The sequence below is a fragment of the Caretta caretta genome, chromosome 6 (genome assembly GCF_965140235.1).
Source record: "Caretta caretta isolate rCarCar2 chromosome 6, rCarCar1.hap1, whole genome shotgun sequence".
In the NCBI taxonomy this organism is placed as follows: Eukaryota; Metazoa; Chordata; order Testudines; family Cheloniidae; genus Caretta; species Caretta caretta.
This window is the reverse complement of record NC_134211.1, coordinates 87,364,125-87,386,929: the sequence shown is the minus strand read 5'-3', so window position 1 is coordinate 87,386,929 and position 22,805 is coordinate 87,364,125.

Genomic DNA, 22,805 nt, shown 5'->3' with positions numbered 1-22,805 from the left:
GGGGAGAGCTCTACTGAGAGAGAGCATTGCATCTCCACAATGTTGTATGCAGGGTAGGTTATGATAATTAGTGTTCAAGCTCAAAAGAGAAAGAATGTACACATCATTGACATGTAGATGTATCATGTCATTCTTGCTTTAAATGACATCAAAACAGGATACGCTGTGTTGCAATATTTTAAAATCTGGGATCAAATCCTGGCCCTATTGGAGTCAATGATAACACTCGCCCTGACTTTTACAGCATTAGAGCTGGTTGAAAATTTTCTGACTGAATGTTTTTCTGTCAGAAAATGTTGATTCCCCAAAATTTTTTGAGTGAATGGGTTGATTTTAATGAAATTTTGTTTCAGAAAATTAAAATAAAAATGAAGCAATTCAGTAAAATCAAAGTGAAACAGACTTTGTTGGAATGAAGTGTTTCAATTTTTCATTTAGGATTGACTTAATTTTGACATTTATTTTATTTTACTTTTATGTTTATATTGTTTATTTTATTTATATTGTTATATCATATTATAGTTTAAAATTATTTCCAAACCCTAATTTTGAAAAATGTAAAATAAACAGTAATATACAAATAAAATTAAATATACATAAACTTTAAAAAGTCAAAATCAAAATGAAAAATTCCACAAGTCAAAATGTTTTTGATTTAATTGAAACAAAATGTTTTGATCTGACATCAAATGTCATCCTTTTGTTCCAGTTTGGAATAAAACACTTCAAAAGTTGAAATTTATTCTGAGTTTCAGCCATTTCTAAATAGAGTCTGGATTTCATCCCAGATCTCTACCTTGTGCAGATAGGCAACAAACTCTTCTGTAAATCTCTTCTTGTATGATCATATTTGTATCATCTCAGTGAGTAATAGCTTTAGAACTGTCATTAACTGCCTGTCTCACATTCCTTGGAACTCATTAAGGGTCAACCAGTGAGAAAGATTAAATAAAAATTGGGGTCAGGAGTTATTCTTGGACTCAGATTGAGTGTAATCTGTAAGTAAATTTACCTGGGAAATTATTTAGCCCATTATGTTGCCATTGTTTCCATTTGTGCTACTTGTGGACTAACAACTGCTATATGTTTTAGGACTTGAATTAGCAGAAAATTATTAAGCATGTTTCTTTGAAATGTAAACTAGGAAGCATTATAACATATTGGTTTCTAACTCAAATGCTTTGAAAACCGGGCCATCTTGACATCTTTTCCCATAATGTTCTATCCTGACAAAAAGAAAAGGAGTACTTGTGGCACCTTAGAGACTAACCAATTTATTTGAGCATGAGCTTTCGTCTGATGAAGTGAGCTGTAGCTCACGAAAGCTCATGCTCAAATAAATTGGTTAGTCTCTAAGGTGCCACAAGTACTCCTTTTCTTTTTGCGAATACAGACTAACACGGCTGTTCCTCTGAAACCTATCCTGACAAAGTTAAACCTTTTAACTCTCAAACCAAAAATTTAAGATTGGTCCCCAAATTCTTTCTCATCCCATCCCATTTTTGTCCAAAGCCTCCTTCCATGATATGCTTGGTCTTCATTTCTCAGGTACATTGGAACCAGCCTACTCCAAGTGGCAAGCCAAACATCTGTCTCATGAAACTGCGCACTTTAATGCACCACTTCACACCCAGTTTAGATGCAGTTTTACACTTTAAAATTGCATTTACTGGTTGTGATGTGGCCTGAGAACTTTCCTCAGAAAATCAGACCTCTTTAAGTTGTGTAAACTGGGTGCTCAAAATCACTCAACACTTGTCTTTTTCCCTTTATTCCCTTTCTCTGGATCATAAAGTCTTTGAGGAGTATTTTTCAACTGAGGGCTTCCTCGCAGCACCATATTTAATCTGCAGGATTTAAACTTCCTATCTGGATTTGTATTTTTTCTTTCTCATTGTAACCTTATACTACCTCCAATTATGACCAATGACTGACACATGGCAGTCATTAGTTCATCAGCCATATCGCTCTCCTGCACGTGCTGCCAGAACTTTCTCTTTTTGCAGCAGTTACAGCATGTTTGGCAGTTCCCCTTTCTGACGTGCACATGATGTTGAATTTTAACCTGATCAACCAGGCTTTTATTTTTCGCTCAAATGTGGGATAGAGTTGTGATGTTTAGAGGCCCTTATACGTGACAATGAGGGTGAACTGAAATTTGTGTTCTTCATGGGTAGACATTGACAGTTCAGTTAATGAATTCCAATAAAATATTATAAAGCGCAGATTAAATGTGAACCTTCTAATATTGGTGACAGATGCCAGACTAAAAATAAAAAAAATTTCAGGATGGCCCTTCACTAACAAGGGGACTTAAAGTAACATTACGATGAACTAGCCTGTAACTTGGACTACATGTCTGTTCTAGGGAGTAAGGGGGAGTGAGAACCTCCTTTATATCCTTACACAGGTTACTCAGACGTTGAGTCTGGAAATTCAGGAAGTAATCAAGCACTGTCCACAAGCTTCCTTATTCTATCCCTCCAATCCTACCCACAGCAGATGGACAGTACAGCTGAGCCAGTTTAGGTGTTGCAACTGGTTATGGCTGATTAGATCAGCAGTAAATTACTATGATTTGCTGCGCTCTTCACATCTCTCCAATCCCCAGCATGAACAGAGGGATTCAGAGGGATATTTGTGAAGCTATGTGTAAAGGCATACACATATGCACCACACCTTGTTCAAGGCTATGTGTAAAGGCACAATCTAGCTCTATATAAAGATTAGAAAATACAATATGATATGCCATATAAAGGTTAATTTATCCAAATGACAAGCAGAATTTTTGGTAGTCATTTTTTCAGATACTTTATAAGTGATGCTTAACACAATTACAACTTCTGGATTTTTAAGCATTTATGTTTCAATTATCTTAACACATTGCATTGTAAGATCCTTGCTCACCACACATTGCCATACATCAGCAAAGGGCATATGAACCACTGACAACCAACATGGGAGATTTTTTAGAGCCTTTCAATGGACAGTGTCTTTAAAGTCCATATACATTAGCAGGAAAGTTAAATATTGTTAAATGTTAACAAATGGTGGTGCACATAACCCATCTAAGCAGATAATTAAATACTCTGCAATGGCGTTGTGATACATTTTAGACTCATAAACTTTAAGGCCAGAAGGGACAAACAGGATCATCTAGTCTGAACCTACTGCACATTGCAGGCCACAGACCCTCACCTGCCCACTCCTGTAATAGACCCCTAACCTCTGGCTGAGTTATTGAAGTCCTCAAAAAGAAAAGGAGTACTTGTGGCACCTTAGAGACTAACCAATTTATTTGAGCATAAGCTTTCGTGAGCTACAGCTCATTTCATCGGATGCATACTCAAATCCTCAAATCATGCTTTAAAGACTTCAAGTTACAGAAATCCACCATTTACTCTAGTTTAAATCTGCAAGTAACTTGTGAGCTTCAGAGGAAGGTGGAAACCCCCTACGCTCTCTGCCAATCTGACCTGAGGGAAAATTCCTTCCCGACCCCAAATATGGTGATCAGTTAGACTCTAAGCATGTGAGAAAGACCCACCAGTCAGACACCTGGGAAAGAATTCTCTGTTGTAACTCAGTACCCTTCCCATCTAGTATCCTATCACCAGCTGTTAGAGATATTTGCTGCTAGCTATCATTGTAACTGATTTAAAAAGGCTAAAACAAAATATTGTTTATTGATATTATGCGGTTTTGAGTTCCTAGATATGAGATGCATACATTCAAATCTTAAAATGGTCTAATAATGCAATTTTATATAACCACCAAAAAGTCTTTAAAAGAGGGTTGGTTATGTCTCTAAATGTTACCTACTCTACATAGCTGCTCCCTAAGCCTCAGTGAGTCATATTTACATTTTGCATTAACAAAAACAAATGGTTACGTCTGTTAGCGCTGCAGAGCCAATATAACTACAGAAAAGTGAACTGGATTTTCTTTTGCCTCCCACATCATCAACAAAACTGTCAGCTAAATTCCAATTACAGACTCTTGTAAGAAGCAGAAAGAACACAGGTTCAATTTGTTTTGCATATTGGATGAAACTCAGTTTGCATTTGGCAGCTACTCCTTCTTCCTGGTCTCTATCTATTTTTGTCCTTTTCTCTTCTCTGTCTATGCCTCATCCTTGTGTGATCTCATCTGATTACACAGCTTTGATTACCACCTCTGTGTTTCAAAAACTTCAGTGGACTATTTTTGTGTTGAAAATACTCTTTTCTTGGCCCTGCCATCTTGATATTAACCAGAAACAACAGTTCTGAAATACGTTGAGAGAAGCTATTATTTTAGTATTTATAACACAACCAAATTCTGGGCGTATGAGAATTTTCATGAGAAGTACTTATCAGAGTACTTATACTTCCATGTCTGTTCTCATGGGACTTCTAGGCCAAAGAGGATGATAAGTTGACATAAACCTGCAGACTTTTGGTTGCTTATCCAAGCCAAACTGTTGAACATTTCTGAGATTCACAAATTATTAGTTGTGGGTTACACAACAAAGGTAATCTGAAGGAACCACACAGGCACAGTGGGGTCTGAATAACTATGCACAACATGCATGGCCTTATTATGTATACACACTGTTGCTCTGGCAGGGTTCTAGTGGCTTCTGGAACATAGACGACAATGAGGTTCACTAAAGAGTTCACAAACTACTAAAAAGTATATTACTCAGTTCCTATGCACTAATATTTGCTGTTTTCATCAACTTCATGAAGGCATTTGATTCAATTTGGAGGGAAAGCATTATGGAAAGTAACAAAATCATATGGAATGCCAGATAAGGTAATTGCAGTTATGAGATGATGACCCTGAGCTTCCCCTCAAAGTATGTGAGAAGTCCAAGAAGCAAGAGACAAATTTTGATCAAAGCAAGGTCAAAAAACATATTAGTTCCTTCCTGGATTCTTTTATTGATGACCCTCCTCTCAATAAAAGTGAAAATATTCTTCACTACTAGGAGCAACAAAAAATTATGAGACCTGAACTATATCAATTGGCTAACATTGTGTTTGCTGTTCCTGTTACACAAGTCAGTGCAGAAAGGGCATTTTCTGGGCTAAAATTCATTTTGTCACCTTGCAGTCAAATATGATTGACAGAGTTTTGGAAGCTGTATTAGTGTGTCTAAATAACTTGTTTAAAAATAAATACTTTTTCTATCTTGAAAAAAATATTTATCATTGTTTTCTTTTGCTAGGAGTTACAACGTAAGCATAAGACACTAATCTGCAGGAAATTTATCTGAACTAGTTCAAACAGGTTCAAAGTGGTCGAAACTGTTACTGAATCATCAGTCTAAGTTAGCATCTGAACCAGAATTGAACCAGAGAGTTAGAAAATATTGATGAACCCGAACTGGAACTGAACCAAGATTTTTAACGGTTCAAATCCCTGGTTATAAAAGCTGTATTCTAAGTTTCCTGCAGGGCTGAAAGGGTGAAAAATTAAGCAACTGAAGTCAAAGTTTGGTGTAAGACAAGGGTGCATGGAATCACTGTTGCTTTTTATCATGTTCTTAAAGCGGACATTAAAAATGTTAGATGAGTTGGAGGCCATGACATTGGATGATCTACAATTAAGTGCCTTATCTTATGCAGATGATATTGTACAACTAGCAGACCCATTTGAATGAATCAAGATACTCTTTACTACCATGGAAAATTGGTGTAAATTTGGACTTAAATGCAAAGAAGACAAAGTGGTTGCATTTTGGAAAAGGAACAATATATAAAGTGTTGAAATGCAGCAACAGTGGTGTTGTAGAACAAGTACAATCATATGTGTATGTAGGAAACTTGATCAGTGCTGATGGTTCCATCCAGGATGCAGTTAAAAGGCAATGGGCCTTAGCTACAAATGCTGCACAGAAATTGATGAAATAATGGACTGATAAAAACATTATGTTGGTACCAAAGTGAAAATGTGTCAAACGAGTGTAGTAATGGTATTACTCTAGAGTATGGAAGCAGCTGCATTAAGTGAAACAGACATTAGAATGCTGGAGGAAGTAGAGACGAGAGTTCTTCAAAAGATGGCAAGTGTAAAGTGGAATGACTTTAAGAAAAATGAAGAAATTAGAAGGAGAGCAGAATGTGAAATAAAGGTACAGGATTGGCTATAATTGAAAAGATTATGGTGGTGGGGACATTGCAGAAAAACAGATGCGAGGATGCCAAAGAAAATAACAAAACCCACAAACAAAATCAGTCTGACCTAGAGATTGACCACTGACTAGATGGTGGAACATTGTATGCCGGGACATGACCAGCTGGTATTAATGGAGGAACAAGCCATGAATAGAAATGAATGGTGATGCTGTATTGCTTCCCGTATCTCTAAAGATGCTCCAGGATGAAAAGAAGATACTAGTACCAGACTGGTTTCCAAAAAATGATGTATAAACGCTCCCATTTCTGGTTAGAAGATGTGTGGTTAATTATTGTCTTGGTCAATAAATCTTAGAACAGACCTAAGGCTTCCAGACCTGAGAACCAAGGAACCATAAATGTGGCCTTTGCATTTCCACATTCCTTTTTGCTGCATCCAGCAGAGACTAGGCACAGTAGAGAATCTGGTACAGAATGTCTTCCTTTTTTGAACTATTTGTTCCTGTTTCTAACCTCTGGTTCAGCCCCTTCACTGACTGATTTCTACTTGGTAGCTGAGGGACACTGTCTCTCATTTCAAACATTTTTTTTCTCATTGACATTTTTATACTCCCTCCAAGGCTCTTATCAAAGAACACGTAGGCTTTGGGATCAGAAGCTGAATTACTGTTAATATAACATGACTTTTTTTGTGTTATGTAGATTAGCTATTCATATTTTTCTTTATTACAGTATCTTTTAAAGAACTCTGTGTGACTCTGGCTAATAATTTGTTCCCTCATATGTTTTCATAAGGAATGAAGATTCATTAAAAAATAAAATTCAAACACAAAACTTTAAATTTTTGTTTTATCAATTGCATTAAAACTGCCTCATCTATTAGGCATATTAAGATTCATATACCTCTACCTGATCCTTATAAAAATAATAAAAAATATTTTACAGTACACTGTGATAGCACTATAGTGAGATGTAGTGTTTTAGACTTTTATGTACTTTTCCTTATCAAAAACTGTTTTAATTAGCCACTATCCAAACACAGGTATGTGGAGTTCAGGTATGAAAAGACTGGATTCAAAGAGCAATTCCCCAATGCCTCTTCTATAATCCTCTACCAATCTTCCACTACTGTCCAAGCGATTTATGCATGACAGATTTCTATCAAAGGTCTCTGAAATAGTTTGCTACTCACAGGTGAATTTTAAAAGGTTTCAGAGTTTGGTCTGGATAATTTCAGAAATAGAATCAATCCTTTTCAGTTCATTTTTTTGTGCTGACATTTTTGGAAGCTTACAAAAACTTCCTCGTCACAACTTCCTTCCAATACGACTGGAATTGGGGCACACATCTTTAGCATTAAATCTAAAGGTTTCGGGAGATCTAGGATGGGGCCACATTCAACATTTTTAGCAGACAGTAGTTTTGGGGCAGTGAGTCAAAATTAGCTTCCTAAATAGTTTCCCTTCACAAAGAAATCATGTTAGCCAGAACTATCATGAAGGGAAATTGGTCTATCGATGAAATGAGGACACAAACCTAAAAGTCTGTAAAGGGGAAATCTTAACAAGGGTGTTAAATGGTTTCTAATTTTTCTACTGGTTTTATTTATGATGTGTCCAAACCAAAACACTGGATTTGAACTCACATGAACTGATCTGAATCTAAATCTAAATCCATATTTTTCTGCTGTCCCATATCTTCCTAATAGATAAAACCAAATTACCAGCTCACCTACAATCTGTGGGAAGGATCGAAGTTTGGTTCTGAATTTTGCAAATTGGGCCTCTCTGTTGAGATTTCCTGAGGTCTTTGCATAAGAAGAGTTTTAGAAAATAAAAAAGACTTTACTTGCCAGGTGTATTTAGTTAAAACACTAAAACTTTTATCATTTGTGATTGTATTCACAAAACTATCTTTCAAAAAGAAACTCAGTTATTTCTAAGCAATAACAAATATGGATTCTCCATCAATAATAGTTTTCATTATTAATCTACTCTTCTTTAATTAAAGCCTTGCTACCTTTTTTGGTCAATGTTACCAGACGTAAACACTTTATAAGAGAAAGCAAATTAATCCAGTGCAGCTAATCATTCAATTCATGCTCATGTGGGATAGCAGTGTGGAAAACTGCAGAGTAGGAGTAAGTGACAAGTGCATAATTAGGTGCAAATTGCTTGCACATTTATACCAAGTCAAACAGTCAAATATCAGGTTTCAGAGTAACAGCCGTGTTAGTCTGTATTCGCAAAAAGAAAAGGAGTACTTGTGGCACCTTAGAGACTAACCAATTTATTTGAGCATGAGCTTTCGTGAGCTACAGCTCACTTCATCGGATATCAAATAATGATGTAACCCCTGCTTGCTTGGAGGGGCACTCTGTCCCCCTCTAGTGGTGGCTAGTCTAGATAACGATTGATAAGCCTGTGACAGCCTTGGCTAAGAGACATGTCTTTTAGCTCATGAAATAGCTGCTCATCCATTTAGCGCCAGAGGGCCCAGGTTTGTTCCCTGCTGCCGATGCCCATGTGGGTTAGTGTTGTAAGTGGTGATTCATTGGGGATTTCAGGCAATTCAGCACCACAATGGGGAACAAACCTGGGACCTCTGGAGCTTAATACATGAGCTGCTACTGCATGAGCTAAAAGACACCTGTCTGTTAGCCATGGCTGTAGCTGGCTCATCATTGAAATAAGGTTACAATGTAGGGTGAACATATTTCCCTATGCTGAATACGGGACACCTTGTAAAATTGCTTGTGTTCAACAGCAATCAATCAGAACTATGCATTAGCCCCCTCCTCCTCCCAACATGCTATAAAAACTCCAGAGCCCAGCAGGGAAAGGGGGGCCTCAGGGGTCGTGGGGGGGGTCTCGGGCATAGGTGTAGTATGACTTCTATTTCGGGGGGCAGGGGCCAGCAGGGCTCAAGCCAGCTCCACATGGCAGGTCTGGGGAGGGACTGCCACCTTCACCCCTGTCTCACCTCAAAAGGCCACCCAGCCTGAAGGGTTAAAATCCATTGCTGATGTAATAACTTAGTATATAAATTTGTGTACAGGCCCAAAGTCCAGAGTTTGGTCAAGAGGTCAGAGGCCTAGCAAAGAGTGATTAGCTTAAAAAAAAGCAGAATAACCAAAAATAACCTTGCTTTTGCTAAGATATGCGTGGTCAGCAAAATGCCAGATGTTGCAGGCAATTATTGTGTCTTATTCAAAGTTGCAAATAGAACAAAGAAGCCCTGTTTCCGTTGTGTTAGTTTCTTCTGTAGGGAGATGTTCTTCCCACACATCCAACCTTGAGTGTATGAAAGATTCAAGCATGTCAGTATAAGATATGGCCTCCTCCCACCTCCCTTTCCCAGGGACCAATGCCTGCTTTAAAACACAAATGAACAACTTGAAAGACAATCTTTATTGCCATATAATTTCATTGTTTCTTTGCTTTTACCCCTAGATATGTCCTTCACAGCCTGTCTTGGTTGTGATGGGAGGGAGGCACAACCAAAAATTATAACTCAAAGGGGTGTGTGGGGGGGGTTCAGCTCAAAAAGTTTGAAAACAGCTCAGGATGCAGGGAGGGGATAGCTGGGGGCTGTGTGTGGGCATGGGGGTAGCTCCAGGTGCAGGGAGGGAGGTAGCTAGGGGCTGTGTGCAGGCAGAGGGGTAGCTAAGGCTGTGTATGGGCAGGGGGTAGCTCAGGGTGAAGTGAGGGGGTAGCTAGGGGCTGTGTGTTGGCCGGAGATAGCTCAGGGTGCAGGGAGCAGTCCCTGTTCCCTGCGGGCTCTGCCAGCCCAATGCCCGCACTCATTCACCAGCCACAAACAAGACATGGCTGGGGCTGCACTGACTGACCACTGACTGACCAGCAGGGGGAGCAGAAAATACAGGACAATTTACCTGCTTTAAAAAAAAGGCAGGACACCTGCAATAGGGCTTAAATATGGGACTGTCCCATTAAAAATGGGACAGATGGTCACCCTATTACAATGAAATAAGAACTTTTAAATAAAGCTATAAATGTTTCTGTGATTGCCACCCAACCATTAGAGAGACAAGATGGGTGAGGTAATATCTTTTATTGGACCAAGTGCTATTGGTGAGAAAGATGAACTTTTGAACTGCACAGAGCTCTTCCTCGGGTCTGGAAAAGGCATTCAATCATCACAGCTTAATGCAAGATGGAACAGATTGTTTATCAACAGTAGTTAGTATATATTCTAAAGGACCATTCAAGGTACAGTGGCCCATTAACACCTCTGCAGTCATAGGACAAAAAAGGGGGGGTTAATGGATTGCAGATTGTTGTAATAAGTCATCAAGTCAGTGTCTATGTTCAATCCATGATTTTTAGTGTCTAGCAGAGTTATGAATTTAAGCTCCCAGTTCTGTGACTGTAGAAGTGTTAACGGACCACTGTACTTTGAATGGTCTCTTAGAATATGTGCCAACTACTTATGCTAAGCAATCTCTTCCACCTTGCATTTAGCTGTGATGCTTGAGTACCTTTCCCAGACCTGAAGACGAGCTCTGTGCACTCAAAATCTCATCTCTTTCACGAACAGAAGTTGGTCCAATAAAAGAAAGTACCTCACCCACCTTCTCTCTCTAATGTCCTGCTACCAATGTGGCTACAACGACACTGCATACCCAATCATTAGTCATTTTGATTTGTACATTAAAGAACAGGAGTGCAATGTCTCATGATTAAATTTAAATTTAGCCAGGATGTGAAATCAATACTTCTTGCAGACCAGAGGCAGAATTTTCAAAGTGTTGCATCGAAGTTGGACCTGTAAAATGGGATTTAGGTACAAAGAAAGCAGCCTTTAAAATGCTCTTTGTATTTTGGCCTGATGTTGGGAGGGGGGAGAGCCCTCAACTCCCTTTGATTTCACTGCCAGCTGAGGTTGCCTCACACTTCACAGGATCCAGTCTTTGGACAGGTTTTTCATAGGGGACAATTTACAATAAAAAATGTTCTAGGATGCTAAATTCTGAAAGTTGGCACTCAGGCATGTAGGCTGGGGTTCTGGTCTGTCACTGAACGATGACATTTTCAATGCCTGTCCATGACTGACTGTATAATGAGCAGAATTGAGCTAGCTGACCGCAATCATACAGCTTTAGGCATGATTGCTGTTAAAGTAATCACCTTAAAACCCTGCACTTCACCAGAAATAACCTTGGCCTGGTTTGTGACCCTTTACACACATGGATGAGCAAATACTTGTATGACTAGGCCCATTGATTTCAGTGAGCAAATGCTCACCATTATAAATAAGATTGTGAAAGCAACCTAGATGTATGGGGAGAATTACTTCAAAACACATTTTTCCCTTTGTACAATCATATCATTTTCAATCAATTCAGATGCTCTTGCAGTCAGTCTCCATTGGCAGGGCACTTTAACTGGAAGATCCCCGGCTCTAAAACTTGCTTCTTCTCCAGGTCTGATGTTATCAGAGTTTGGGGACTTTCTTTTCCCTCTTTCTCCTGGAATTGCTGTGCCCATCCCAGACGAGCTAATAAAATCTGTGTTGGCACAAGTTGCATAGTATAAAAGATAACAGCACGTGTGTGTGTGTGGGGTCATGTGCCCCCTAGCAGATTTCTCAGGCTGCCTCTCGCCAGGATGCCCAGCAGCAGGGAGGCAGCAGCTCCCCTTGGTAGTGGCACTCACCTTGTGTCCTGCAGCATGGGGAGGAAGGAAACAGCAGGGTGGCTGGCTGCAGGCTCAGCTCCACCCCATTGCAAGGGGTGCTTCTCTTTCCTGGTTGCTGGAATCCCAGCGCTTCCCGCTGCCTGCTTTGCAGACCATCTGTTGAAGTGAGTCAGGGGGGCACCTTTGAGGTTGAGAAGAGAAACTGCAATGTGGTGCTCAGCACCAGTCAGCTTAGGTGGAGCCCCATCCAGCGCAACAGCCCTGGGGATGAGTGAGGGGAGCAAGCTGGAGGGAGACTGGGAAAAGGGGGTGGGCCCTGCTGCTGCTGCTGCTGCTTCAGTGCACCCTGAGGTGCATTGAAAAAGCAGCTACGTCCAATGTGCCTATGAAGGAGAAGACCATTTTGGAGTGTCATATTCCCCGCTCCAACAAAAAGTGACTGATAATTCTCCAATTTCTTGTTAACTGAAACAATCCATCCCCAAGCACCATCCCACCCTGGCACCACCCACCCTGATGGCACATGGGGTACTGTGCAACCCAACGGTGTTGCCCCTTTTGTTGGTCTTGTTTTGAACACTTGCTAAATTGATTGAGGACAGTTCAGGCAGGGAGGAATGCCTGCAAGTGCAGCAAGGGGTTGGGCAGCCACAGGACAGAGAGCAGGAGGAGGAGGTAGTTGCTAGTGTATGTTGTCTACATACATATCACATTTCAAGGTGTGGAGGTAGAGGCAACACGTGGAGCAGTCATGTACCCCTGCAGAACCTTTCAATTGTGCCTTGCACCCCCACTATCCACCGTTATGCATCATTTCTGTAGAATAGGTATGTAACAGTAGGAGGAAAGCCAGCAAAAGGGCTTCTGTGAGGATGGAGTAGTGTCTGGTGTATCTAGTGTACGACTAGATCTGTAAAAATAACTAATAATAAAGGCATCACTTGGTATCCACCTGCTTCATAATATAATATTGTATAACCAAGAGAGGCTCGCTGTAGGTGGCCTGGCACACTGAGAATTCATATACCTGATCATTTCTTCCAAAGAAGGCATGAAAGTGCTAAATTGGTTTATGTATTGATAACTATGTACTACAGTTTTAACTTCTATATAGAATTTTTTTTTAAACTTAACCATGGTCAATTCAGTCAAAAGTCTTTCTTTTAAAACATAGCCTGTCCAAGTAACACTTACTTACTCAAATTCAATAATTTGAGTCTTGTGGCGCTGCTGGAAATCATCACAGTGAAACCACATGTAAGCAGGATCTGAATAAACTCTCCCCTGACAGCTAGTTCAGGAGGGGGAAAGACTTCAGGAGAAAACTGTATTTAAATGAACACACCTACTTTGTCTAGGTATCTCGCAGACAGGAGTTGTGTAGCTCCAAGTGATCAGCTTTGTCTGGTGTTGGGTGACCTGGATACTTGGATGCTAATATCTAAACTGTATTGTTAAATTTATTCACCTAAATTTGGGTTATTGCTGATTATGTACTGTATGTAACTTATGACTTTTAAAACAAACTTTGTATTTGTGGATAATCTGAGCACTATACCCAGATGTACAGATACTCTTTTCTTAACCTGTGTATTATGTAATTTTTTAACGTTAGCTTTAATAAAATTTTTGAATGTAAGGGTAGTGAAGTGTTGTTATCAATGTTATCTTCATTGTATGAGTAAAGGGGAGCATAACTGTGCTGAGCTTGTCCCGATTGAGGGGTCACCCTCAGCTGAAAGGAACTCACTAAGCCAGGGGCTTGAATGTCATACCCCTGTGAAAGTAAGAGGGGTGGGGACAGGTGTCCTAACCAGGAGGTGTGGACTCTCCCTAAGGGTCCCCAGTCTGGTTTAACCTGTTCCTCTCCACTGTTTAAAGGTAGAGCTAAATAGGCTTTATTAGGAGCCTTTTTGTTATGTTAAAGTGCTCAAATGAGAGCTGAAATCACTTGTGGTGGAGCAGTGTTTCTGTCCAGCCTGCAAAGAGCTGAAAATCACTAAGAGACAGATGTGCAGAGGTCACAGCAGAGAGGCAGGGGGCAGCAGAAGGTGACTGACAGTTGGCCAGCAAATGAGTGGCTGGCGAGGCAGTGAGCAGAACAAGTGGCTGGCAAGGCAACAAGCAGCTGGTGAGGTTGCAAGTGGCATGAGTGGCTGGTGGGGCATCCAAGTGGTGAGGAACCATGGCTGGCGGGGCAGCCAGTCAGAACAAGTGCTCAGATGGCAGAGCAAGCAAGGTGCCTTCTTCCCCGGGTGGGAGGTGAACTCACCCAGATGCACCTCCGAACCTGGGTTCTGCGGAAAGGGACCTGGGGATTACAGTGGATGAGAGGCTGGATAGGAGTCAGCAATGTGCCCTTGTTGCCAAGAAGGCCAATGGCATATTGGGCTGTATTAGTAGAAGCATTGCCTGCAGATCGACAGAAGTGATTATTTCCCTCTACTCGACACTGGTGAGGCCACACCTGGAGTATTACGTCCAATTTTGGTCCCCCCACTACAGCAGGGATTTGGACAGAGTCCAGCGGAGAGCAACGAAAATTATTAGGGGGCTGGGGCACATGACTTATGAGAAGAGGCTGAGGGAACTGGGGTTATTTAGTCTACAGAAGAGAAGAATGAGGGGAGATTTGATAGCAGCCTTCAACTACCTGAAGGGGGGTTCCAAAGAGGATGGAGCTCAGCTGTTCTCAGTGGTGGCAGATGACCGAACAAGGAGCAATGGTCTCAAGTTGCAGTGGGGGAGGTCTAGGTTGGATATTAGGGAACACTATTTCACTAGGAGGGTGGTAAAGCACTGGAATGGGTTACCAAGGGAGGTGGTCGAATCTCCATCCTTAGAGGTTTTTAAGGCCTGGCTTGACAAAGCCCTGGCTGGGATATTTAGTGGGTGATTGGTCCTGCTTTGAGCAGGGGATTGGACTAGATGACCTCCTGAGGTCTCTTCCAACCCTAATATTCTATGATTCTCGCTGACCAAGGACAACCACTATGCATGAGGTATGGTGAGGGAGCGGAGGGGGCACCATAAAGAAACTTTTGGTTGTAGAACTCAAGAGCATGAGGCAGAAGACTCTGCCCCATGCACTCTGGGGTGGGTGTTATGATTATGAATCCTGCTTGTGGCATTTTCCCCAATTAATGTCGGGTGACTTCCCTCCTTTCATTAAACGTTTCTTTTCTACACTCAAAAAGAAAAGAAGTACTTGTGGCACCTTAGAGACTAACAAATTTATTTGAGCATAAGCTTTCGTGAGCTACAGCCCACTTCATCAGATGCATACAGTGGGGAGATTTTATATAAACAGAGAACATGAAACAATGGGTGTTACCATACAGACTGTAACAAGAGTGATCAGGAAAGGTGAGCTATTACCAGCAGGAGTGTGGGGGGTGGGAGGGAGGGAGGGAGAGGACTACGCTCTCCTGCTGGTAATAGCTCACCTTTCCTGATCACTCTTGTTACAGTCTGTATGGTAAAACCCATTGTTTCATGTTCTCTGTGTACATAAAATCTCCCCACTGTGTTTTCCACTGTATGCATTGGATGAAGTGAGCTGTAGCTCACGAAAGCTTATGCTCTAATAAATTTGTTAGTCTCTAAGGCTCTACAAGTACGCCTTTTCTTTTTGCGGGTACAGACTAACACAGCTGCTACTCTGGAACCTTTCTACACTCAGACTCTGTGCTTGTGAGTGGGGAAGTATGGCCTCTCAGAGGCGCCCAGAGGTGGTGTGTAATTTTCCCAGATTACTGGGTGGGGCTCAAGCCAGTTCTGTGTTGTATTATTGAAAAGGAATCCCTAGATATTGAACCCGGCCCTGGTTGTTGCCGGCTCCACCTGGCAGAAGAGTTACACACAGAAGAGTGGGGGCATAAGACTCTGGTCTTTATTAAGTTGGATTTCTCAGGAATAATGAAACATACAGAATTTCCTTTGTACATCTAAATCCTTTTTTATTTTGAGAGCAGCTTGCTAAGGCTGGTAATCAATTAAACAAAGTTCACCTATACCTTTATCAATCTGCAGATAATGCCAGTTCTGTTTGCAAATTGTTCTGAGTTGGTTGCTAATACTGCGGTAAAGTAAAGCAGTGTACATCTAAATGACTGGCAAGCATGGTATTTCTGTTTCTTCTGCACATTGTTGAGGTTAAGGGTGTGAAGTCAGTTCTATTTATTTACACAGGCTGAACCACTGCAGTGTCTCCTGCTGAAGTATGCATCAGGAGTCTCTCTTTTATCTAAATATTCAGCTCATTTGCCCAATAGACATGAAACACTGCAATATTTTTATGAAAAACTTACCAGAACTGTATCCTTACCAAAGTTAACTCTGAGTACCTAATAGTGCACTGAAAATTGAAGTAATCATTAGGATGTCAGCCAGCTAGAAGCAAATACCTTTCTTTGGCCGTGTTTACCAATGGATAACTTCTATTAAAAAACATAAATAATATAGTCTAAGCCTCCATGAAATTGAAAATGCACAAATCAAGTGCTGCGGCATAATAGCAAAAGAAGGAAAATTAGTGCAACTATCTAAGTCTATATTCTTTACTAGTGAAGAAGAAAATGACCAAATGCCAAATTTACAAGAGGAGATTAAAAGTACAGTGAATGATATATAACTATCTGCTGTAGAGAATTTCTAAAAATATGCATGGTGCTTAAGTGATGAATAAAAGACGTGGACCCTGCCCCAAAGAATTTACTGTCTGGGGCCTGATCCTAGAAATCGTTACTCACTGAGTAGTCTCACTGATGCCAATGATAATATACATTCATGAATTTATAGTAACAAATACATCTGTGATGTTAAAATTGTATATGGTCCCTGTATACCCTGAGCACCTGCCTTCAGAAATCAGGATCCTTGAAGTTGGCTCAAGTTGAGGCACCCAAAATTACTCGTCACTTTTGAAAGGCTTGACCGAAGTGGGTTGGCCAAGCTTACACAGGAGATCTGTGGCAGAAGCAAGAATAGAACCCTGGGCTCAGTGCCATGGCTAAACAACAAATGATTCTGTAAGCGTTTGCAAGATTGAATGGTTAGTAGTAACAATAGGTTGGGATTCAAGGTCTGTACTCACAAGAGTGGTCTTGTTGTGTTCAATGGGAACATTTAGAAGAGTAAAAGTTGAAGCACTGGGTTTTTGAGTTTATGGCTTCTCACAGGAAATCAATGGGATTACTTGCACTGGTAAGGTTTATGCACATGAATAGGGTTTGCAGGATTGGGCCTATATTTATTGCATTTTGATTAGTAAATCACATTTATTTGTAGATTTCTCTCCACTCCTTAATCGTTCCCCCCTATAGATCTCCTGTTTTCGAAAGATGCATTATGGGCTGACAACAGCCAGGGTTGTTGTTTTTTTTCTTTCATCAGTAGTTGAGTCCACCTACAGCACTCTAAATGGCAAACACCAATTCCACTTGGTATAATGAAGGAATAATGACAGTGGAAAGGAATGCTGTAACCAGCTCACAAACTCCACTGCTGCAATATAAATGCCAAGGTATTTATAGAAAAGGCAGAATTGAGGCCTTTACTTCCAAAGTGGAGGCATTTGACTGTCATAATGTTCAGCTTTAATCGGCTTGTCACGCCAAATGAGAAGATAAAATTAACAGTCAGGTATTTCACTAGCCAACCACAAACTTGCATTGTCAGAGAGTAAGTGCAGGAATATGATGCTTCACTGTGCCATGACCAAAGAGCTGAATTTGTCAAGGAGAATAGATTACGGATTTGTTTTTGTCAGCCACAATTCACACACGTAAATGTATGCTGTTGTTTCTGAATAAAGCTAAATATATTTTTCTGAATCAATATGGTCCTTTAGCTGTAATTTATTTTGTGCTTTTATACTCAATAGACCATTATCCCGGGTGGCATAGCTGACCTGGGAAATTAATTCTCTAAGCATTGCCTTTTCTATAAATGCCTTTGCTTCACCTTGGCATTTATTATTGCAGCAGTAGGCCACTGTACCATCACAACATTCTGTGACATTGACATTATCCCTTGAACTCTCAGGGGCATAAAATGATGAAGCAACCATATGGCACTTAGTGTATAGTTATGCTGGACTTTCTTGCTCTTGACTTACTATATTTTAATCAAGTGGCAAAAATTAATCATGCAGAGATGAATACCAAAATTAATACAGCAGTTTAGTTCCATTGTGTCCTATGCTTCCTTCCTGTCCTTGGCATAGCAAGGAGCAAATGAGTGTTAATCATTTGTAATAGGAACAAAGGGGGTCTTGCAGACAGGAAAGGCTATTACATGGCATGTCCCACACCTCACAATGTATCCTCAGCATATAGACCTTTATCATTAATGTATATTACCCAATCAGCTGGAATCGAGGTAAGTGCAAGAAGATTTAAACTGCATAGTGTAATAGCTGTAAAATAGCCAATAGAAACTGGAGGGTAAATAAACATGTTTTCAAAACTGGAACTTGTGTGTTGGTAAGTCCTGTACATGATCTAGAATGTATGTGAACTTTTTGTGAATCTTATAAAAGTGCTGATTATTCAGTTATTTTTTGATGGTTTGCATCTGAACTGTTGAAAGATAATAAGAGGCACTGGAGAGGTGAGATGTAGTCCTTTGCAGGAGAGGTACCCTCTGTTTCAAAGTGGCTTGATTTTTGCTGCCTGTTCAAAAAATCTGTGGTTCTGATCCATGTTTCTTTTCTCATTTGGATTGTTGTAATCACAAGAGATACTTCTACTTAGGTGGCAGTTGTGAATAAATATCATGTTCCACATTTCAGTCTCGGTTCCGGAAATGGTGGTTTGAACAGGGCCTGCTCACAAATACACCCCAGTCACATTCCAGCCAATAACTTATTTAATTTGTTATATAAACCTTTACATACCCTTCCCGTGTGATAAATGTAGATTATACACTTACTTAACCACAGTGGCATACCTCATTTACATTCTTAAAACAATCAAGGTCACTGTATGTCAAGAGACAGCATATTACATCTAAACCAACACAATTCACTCACACAGGCAGCCAGTTAGAAAAAGAACAGTTTAACGAAATAAAGATGTGGGGCCAGCTGCTTAACTAGGGTAAATTAACTTCAGATAGGAAACCAGACATAGATCTAAATGAAAAAGCTGAGCAGGCAGTCGGAATTGTCATTTCCAAACATGGAGTTACCTTTCCAGACCAAGGACTTCCATTCTACACTGATTTACCTCAGCTGAGGGTCTTGCTCAAGGTATCTATGAAAACAGGTGTTTCCGAATAGGGCGAGCCATTTAAATCACCAAAACGAACAAGATACAATAGAGAGTGAAAATAAGATTTAGAAGGAATAAAATGAAAACGAGAAAATAATGCTATTCCCCCAAAAAGGAAAATGAAATAATTAACTAGACTTAGTAGGCCTGATTTTTAAAAGGACAGAAGCCCAAGGCCACACACTGGTAGCAACAAATTAACCTTTGATAGGAGCAGAACCCTATGAATCTCCGCACATCTGTGCCTGGGGACTAGTTCAATTCTGCACAAAGGGACTTAGGTGCTTTGGAAAACATTACCCTTAAGATCTAATTAGATGTCTGACTGGATGTCCGTGTGCACATACACTTGATTTGCGGGAGCAGCTGCAGTTCTTTTGTATGCAGGTTAGGCATGCAATTTGGCATGGTCCTTTTGAAAACTGACCCCAGTAAATCCTTTCTGGTTTTTTTTTTAAATATTACAGGGAATTTTCCACCAGAGATTTGAAATTTCTTGGCCATTTTATTTAAAAAAAAAAAAAAAAAGGAACCCACGGCCATCAATAGCATTTTTAACGGAACAGATACCCTCAAAAAACTGGCAGATTGAGAAAAGGGAATGTTCAAAGGTGCTGTTTAACTCTGACTGGATTAGTCACTTTCTTAATTCCTTGCTGTACTGTATTGACTTAAATTAAATAATAAAGAATGCTATCAATGTTCTGTTTGTACAGAAATTTAAACACTAAAACACACAATCCTTTATTTCCCTTCATGTTATAGAATGATGTTTCTTATCAGCATATTGTATATTGCACAAAAATTGTAGTATTATATATTAGTCATGGAAGGATGTTTCATTTTAAGCCATCTGGTGTGTCTGTTGACAATGCAGGATTGTTCCCTACACTGTATTTAATTAGACAATTAGGCAATTAGGCAAATTGCATACATTCCTTATTTATATACTTGAAATGGAGAGAAACTGAGAAAAACTGTTACACTCTGAAGCTGTAGAATATTTTAAAATGGTAAACTTTAAAAATATTTATTTTTTGGTTTACAGAAAAATACAGCTATAGGGCTGACATTCACACTTCGCAATCACTTCTACTATCTCAAGCCATTATTTCCACCTGAATTGTGAGTTGAGGTCATGGTAACATAGGTTAAATGTAGTATGTCAACTGGAAAATCTTATGATGGGTCTGAAAATAACCCTTATTACTACTCTATTCACGCTGTGTGCAGGGCTTGTGCCAAACAATATACTTACCACCTAACACCCTTATTATTATTTATTTAATTGTATTATTTAGAGGGAGTAATGTGCTTCATTGTAAGCTCTTTGGGTTAGAGCTGTACGGAGGCATGGGGGAGTCGATTGTCCACTCAGTCACCACATGTAACCGTCATCAGTATGAATGAGAGTCATGCAGACATCAAGGGGAGAACAGACCCTTAGACCTAATGGGCAAAATTTCACTCCAGTGTACAGAGCCCATGCAAGGAACTATATATACCAGACAGACCTTATATATAGGCTCCAATTGCACCTTTAGCACAAAATTTAAGTACAACATTATGAAGCCTTATGCAGGCCTTTTGTACCATGGGGAATCTGAACATGAAAATATGTGGGGGAAATTTGAAAATGAAAATATATGTTGAAAAAAATCTGCCCCTCTGCTACTGGATATATTTTTACCTCAAATGTGACTGGGTTTTTCATATCAATAGCAATAACATTTGGAAATAAATAGGAAAAGTAAGAAATTCTCCAGATAAGAGCTAACCATAACTTTCTGTTTGCCATTATGTAGCAAGCCAAAAAGGAGCACACTTGTGTGAGATTGGCCCCATCCTGGCCCATCACCTCTCACGTGTGAATCCAAGACCGGAGCAGCTAGGGGGTCCAGGAAAGGGGGAATGTGAAGCTACCCTCCTTCCACTAGCTTTTCTACATAGGTAGGAGCAGTCCCATATTTGGAGAGTCCCTGCTGCATATAGATCTAGGGTGGGCTTGGGGGGAAAGGAATGATCAGGCCCAGATTTTGCACTGATGTATTTCATCGACCCCTGTCAAAGGGCTTTTTAAACATTAATGATCACATCTTTCCTGTCCAGCAGGCGAATATTATTAAATGCCTTTTTAAAATGGCTAAGCCAGTCTTCCAAAATTCTACACGCTCACTTGCCCAGGGCACATAATTTATATTTTTTTGCCTGGTTTTTTTCATTATCATCCTCTTCATCATGGCATGTCTCGGAAAGTACTTTCTTATCCAGGCTGGTAGATTTTCAGCATAGTTGTGCAAGACAAGGCTAATCTGAAGTTCAGAAAGGTTGTGACCAGTCCACTCACGACGGTTGCTGCACTACTGCAGCATGTTAATTGCATGGCAGGTTTATAATGAGTTCATTTTTCAGGCCACCAGTTAAAGTTCAGAGCCTAGAAGGCAGTGGCTGCTGCTGCTTATTAAGGTGCTGGATCCTATAAGGTGCTGAGTAACTCTTGTTCAACCCTTTGCTGCTTCAACTCCCACTGAAGTCGACAGAAGATAAGATATGTCTACACTGCAGCCGGGACCAAGCCTCCAAGCCCGGGGAAAGACAGACTTGTGCTAGCTTGCCTCAAGCTAGTGGGCTACAAATAGCAGTGTAGATATTGCACCACCAGCAGAGGTTTGAGCTTGAACCCAGGGAGTTGGGCAGATCTGAGTTCATATCCGCCGGATCCCCTGGGTCTGAGATTGGGCAGCTAACCTGGACCTGTGCCAGAGGTGCAACTTCCACATTGATAGTTTTAGGGTTCGAGCTCAAGCCAAGCTAGCACGAGTCTGTCTGCCCGGGCTGGGAGGCACACTCCCACCTGCAATGTAGATATACCCTTCAGGGCCTGATCCTGAAAGGTGCCGAGTGCCATTAACTCCCATTGATTTCATTGGGCATTGTTGGCACTCAGCACCCTGCAGGATCCAGCTTCAAGAGCTAAGATTAAATGCTTCTCAGTTGACTTGCCATTAATATCTGTGTTAGGGATTGGCTAATTCTGTAATTGGAGCAACGGTAATAACTTCAAAAACATTTTTATTTGCTTGTTTGCTGAATCTAGAATGAGAGGATGAGGTGATAATGCCAGTGAAATACTGTACTGTAATACCAAATATTTACTGATTTACAATATGTTGTAACTGTAATTACAGGGCATCTGGTGCAAAACTCTGTCAGAATTTGTTTCCACCATGCCTAGGGCCCAGTTTCATAAAGATCCACTAATGTCAACAGGAGTTTTGCCTGAGCAAGGACTGTAGGACTCAGCTAGTACTCTCATTACAAATCCAGTGATATACTTCGTCACTATTCTGCCTTCAACAGTAGATCATTGTATCAAAATCGAAACACACTTGGGAAAAAAAGATAGTACTGACAACTGCGACAGCGTTTTCAAATCAGAACAAGGCTCCTTTGTTGTGGGCTGCCCTTGGAGCATTCTCTAACGTGTGTTAATTAAGAGTACCTCGCAAGTTCAGAAAGTATACCTGAAACTCACAAGTAGTGTCGAAAGAACTATGATATTGGAAATATTCACGCTGAATATTAAAAAGACACCATAGATGTTGGGTATTTATAGAAGGTCCCCTGCAGTGCTGTAGCAAATTTTGTTCAATGTGATGCAATTTCCATAGCAGCATTCATATATAATTTATTATTTGCATTCTCAACCAGAGTTTTTCCTGTTTTTCTGTTACATATATGTTTGAGGT